Source organism: Bombus fervidus, unplaced genomic scaffold, assembly GCF_041682495.2.
Source record: "Bombus fervidus isolate BK054 unplaced genomic scaffold, iyBomFerv1 scaffold0067, whole genome shotgun sequence".
Taxonomy (NCBI): domain Eukaryota; kingdom Metazoa; phylum Arthropoda; class Insecta; order Hymenoptera; family Apidae; genus Bombus; species Bombus fervidus.
Window position 1 is genome coordinate 10,001 of NW_027212630.1, and position 5,000 is coordinate 15,000.

The following is a 5,000-nucleotide window of genomic DNA, read 5'->3' on the forward strand; positions in this document are numbered from 1 at the left end:
GAAATAACTCGAAAAAACTTTTCGGTCCGAAATTTTTCTAAGTCCCTACGTACCGCTCGAGAATGCGACTAAGTTCCAACGTCCCGGGCGCGATCATACTTTTTTTATATAACTTTTCAGCGACGAAATAAATGCTTAATCCCGATGTAAAACGTCATTTTAAAGCGATTTATGCAAGAATATTCGCACCTTATAACGCTTTTAAGCGAAATAATTCAAAAAAACCTTTCGAATAAAAAATTTTTTTTTAACGTTTTCGGGACCAAATAAACGTTTAATCCCGACGTAAAATATAATAATACAACGATTTATATAAAAATATTAATACCTCATAACGCTTTTTAACGAAATAACTCGAAAAAACTTTTCGGTCGAAAATTTTTCTAAGTCCCTACGTACCGGTGGAGAGTATGACCAAGTCCGACGGGCCGAGTCGCGTCGGTCCACTATTTTTTTTTAACGTTTTCGGGACCAAATAAACGTTTAATCCCGACGTAAAATATAATAATATAGCGATTTATATAAAAATATTCGTACCTTATAACGCTTTTTAACGAAATAACTCGAAAAAACTTTTCGGTCGAAAATTTTTCTAAGTCCCTACGTACCGGTGGAGAGTATGACCAAGTCCGACGGGCCGAGTCGCGTCGGTCCACTATTTTTCTTTAACGTTTTCGGGACCAAATAAACGTTTAATCCCGACGTAAAATATAATAATATAGCGATTTATATAAAAATATTCGTACCTTATAACGCTTTTTAACGAAATAACTCGAAAAAACTTTTCGGTCGAAAATTTTTCTAAGTCCCTACGTACCGGTGGAGAGTATGACCAAGTCCGACGGGCCGAGTCGCGTCGGTCCACTATTTTTTTTTAACGTTTTCGGGACCAAATAAACGTTTAATCCCGACGTAAAATATAATAATATAGCGATTTATATAAAAATATTCATACCTTATAACACTTTTAAGCGAAATAACTCGAAAAAACTTTTCGGTCGAAAATTTTTCTAAGTCCCTACGTACCGGTGGAGAGTATGACCAAGTCCGACGGGCCGAGTCGCGTCGGTCCACTATTTTTTTTTAACGTTTTCGGGACCAAATAAACGTTTAATCCCGACGTAAAATATAATAATATAGCGATTTATATAAAAATATTCATACCTTATAACACTTTTAAGCGAAATAACTCGAAAAAACTTTTCGGTCGAAAATTTTTCTAAGTCCCTACGTACCGGTGGAGAGTATGACCAAGTCCGACGGGCCGAGTCGCGTCGGTCCACTATTTTTCTTTAACGTTTTCGGGACCAAATAAACGTTTAATCCCGACGTAAAATATAATAATATAGCGATTTATATAAAAATATTCATACCTTATAACACTTTTAAGCGAAATAACTCGAAAAAACTTTTCGGTCGAAAATTTTTCTAAGTCCCTACGTACCGGTGGAGAGTATGACAAAGTCCGACGGGCCGAGTCGCGTCGGTCCACTATTTTTTTTTAACGTTTTCGGGACCAAATAAACGTTTAATCCCGACGTAAAACTTAATAACATTCCCATTTATATAAAAATATTCGTACCTCATAACGCTTTTTAACGAAATAACTCGAAAAAACTTTTCGGTCCGAAATTTTTCTAAGTCCCTACGTACCGCTCGAGAATGCGACTAAGTTCCAACGTCCCGGGCGCGATCGTACTTTTTTTATATAACTTTCCAGCGACGAAATAAACGCTTAATCCCGATGTAAAACGTCATTTTAAAGCGATTTATGCACAAATATTAGCACCTTGTAACGCTTTTAAGCGAAAAAATTCGAAAAAACGGTTCGATTAAAAAATTTTTTTTAAAGTTCTCGGGACGAAATAAACGCTTAATCCCGACGTAGAAATACATAATATTCCCATTTATATAAAAATATTCATACCTCGTAACGCTTTTAAGCGAGATAACTCGAAATAACTTTTCGGTCCGAAATTTTTCTAAGTCCCTACGTACCGGCCGGGGGATCGACGAAGTGCCAACCTCCCGGTCATGTCGGTCCGGAGGGGGCAATTTTTTAAAAAAATAAAACGAAATCGTTACGTTCGACTAGAATTCGTCGAACCATAACGATTTCTATAAAAATATTCATACCTCGTAACGCTTTTAAGCGAAATAACTCGAAATAACGTTTCGGTCCGAAATTTTTCTAAGTCCCAACGTACCGCTCGAGAATGCGACTAAGTTCCAACGTCTCGGGCGCGATCGTAAATTTTTTACGGCACCTTTCGGGGACGAAATAAACGCTTAATCCCGATGTAAAACGTCATTTTAAAGCGATTTATGCAAGAATATTCGCACCTTATAACGCTTTTAAGCGAAAAAATTCGAAAAAACGGTTCGATTAAAAATTTTTTTTTAACGTTGTCGGGACGAAATAAACGCTTAATCCCGACGTAGAAATACGTAATATTGCTATTTATGTAAAAATATATACGCATCATAACGCTTTTAAGCGAGATAACTCGAAATAACTTTTCGGTCCGGAATTTTTCTAAGTCCCTACGTCCCGGCCGGGGGATCGACGAAGTGCCAACCGCCCGGTCATGTCGGTCCGGAGGGGGCAATTTTTTAAAAAAATAAAACGAAATCGTTACGTTCGACTAGAATTCGTCGAACCATAACGATTTCTATAAAAATATTCATACCTCGTAACGCTTTTTAACGAAATAACTCGAAAAAACTTTTCGGTCCGAAATTTTTCTAAGTCCCAACGTACCGGTCGAGAATGCGACTAAGTTCCAACGTCCCGGGCGCGATCATACTTTTTTTATATAACTTTCCAGCGACGAAATAAACGCTTAATCCCGACGTAAAACGTCATTCTAAAGCGATTTATGCAAGAATATTCGTACCTTGTAACGCTTTTAAGCGAAAAAATTCGAAAAAACGGTTCGATTAAAAAATTTTTTTTAAAGTTCTCGGGACGAAATAAACGCTTAATCCCGACGTAGAAATACATAATATTGCCATTTATATAAAAATATTCATACCTCGTAACGCTTTTTAGCGAGATAACTCGAAATAACTTTTTGGACCGGAATTTTTCTAAGTCCCTACGTACCGGCCGGGGGATCGACGAAGTGCCAACCGCCCGGTCATGTCGGTCCGGAGGGGGCAATTTTTTAAAAAAATAAAACGAAATCGTTACAGTCGACTAGAATTCGTCGAACCATAACGATTTCTATAAAAATATTCATACCTTATAACGCTTTTAAGCGAAATAACTCGAAATAACTTTTCGGTCGAAAATTTTTCTAAGTCCCTACGTACCGGTCGAGAATGCGACTAAGTTCCAACGTCCCGGGCGCGATCATACTTTTTTTATATAACTTTCCAGCGACGAAATAAACGCTTAATCCCGATGTAAAACGTCATTCTAAAGCGATTTATGCACAAATATTAGCACCTTGTAACGCTTTTAAGCGAAAAAATTCGAAAAAACGGTTCGATTAAAAATTTTTTTTTAACGTTCTCGGGACGAAATAAACGCTTAATCCCGACGTAGGAATACATGATATTCCCATTTATGTAAAAATATATACGCATCACAACGCTTTTAAGCGAAATAACTGGAAATAACCGTTCGGTACGAAAATTTTTCAAAGTCAGACGGGCTCTCGAGCGTTGCTCGCTCGCTGCGCTCGCTCGAAAAAAAAACTAGCCCAACCCAAAACCAATCCCTTTTTCGCGTTCGTTCCTCGATTTCTCTTGAAATCGGAGAAACTCGCGGGATCGGTTTTGGGTTGGGCTAGTATAAGTTCGAGCGAGCGCAGCGAGCGAGCAACGATCGCGACCGTTACTTCGTACGTCCACGGTATATTTTCGTTACGTTAATTTTTCGTTACTTTCGTCTCGTTTCTTGGATCGATCGAGAGCGGTTTGGTCGATGGTGAAAGAAGGAAAAAACGAGAGAACGAAAAGTAAAAGAGGAGCGAGCGCGCGTCTCGCCCTTGCGAATTACGTCGTCGTATTTTCGTACGTACGTACGTACCTTAAGAATATCGTACGTACCCCGGCGCTGACCCGCGATGCGGGGGGTTGGGGGGGGGGGAGTGGCGCCCGGGCACGCCCTCGAGACGTTATCTCTATTGGATTTAAAGGAAAAAAAAATCGCTACGTACGACCATCGTTCGCATCGACGGCCGTACGTAGCGAAATTGTGTTTGGAATTAAATTGTCGATTCCAGCGGAGTATTGGTTTTTGCTTGAAAACGACAAAGTCCAGCGGCGTATTGCTTTTGAATCGCACTCGACGAAAATTGATTTAAAGGAAAAAAAATCGCTACGTACGACCATCTAAGGCCGTACGCAGCGAAATTCCTTTTTCAAGCGCACGCGACAAAGTCCAGCGGCGTATTGCTTTTTCAAGCATACTTAAAAAATTCAAAGTCCAGCGGCGTATTGCTTTCGCTGGCATATAAAAATTCAAAGTCCAGCGGCGTATTGCTTTCGCCGGCATATAAAAATTCAAAGTCCAGCGGCGTATTGCTTTCGCTGGCATATAAAAATTCAAAGTCCAGCGGCGTATTGCTTTCGCCGGCATATAAAAATTCAAAGTCCAGCGGCGTATTGCTTTCGCTGGCATATGAAAATTCAAAGTCCAGCGGCGTATTGCTTTCGCTGGCATATAAAAATTCAAAGTCCAGCGGCGTATTGCTTTTGCCGGCATATAAAAAAATTCAAAGTCCAGCGGCGTATTGCTTTCGCTGGCATATAAAAATTCAAAGTCCAGCGGCGTATTGCTTTTTCAAGCATACTTAAAAAATTCAAAGTCCAGCGGCGTATTGCTTTCGCTGGCATATAAAAATTCAAAGTCCAGCGGCGTATTGCTTTTGCCGGCATATAAAAAAATTCAAAGTCCAGCGGCGTATTGCTTTCGCTGGCATATAAAAATTCAAAGTCCAGCGGCGTATTGCTTTTGCCGGCATATAAAAATTCAAAGTCCAGCGGCGTAT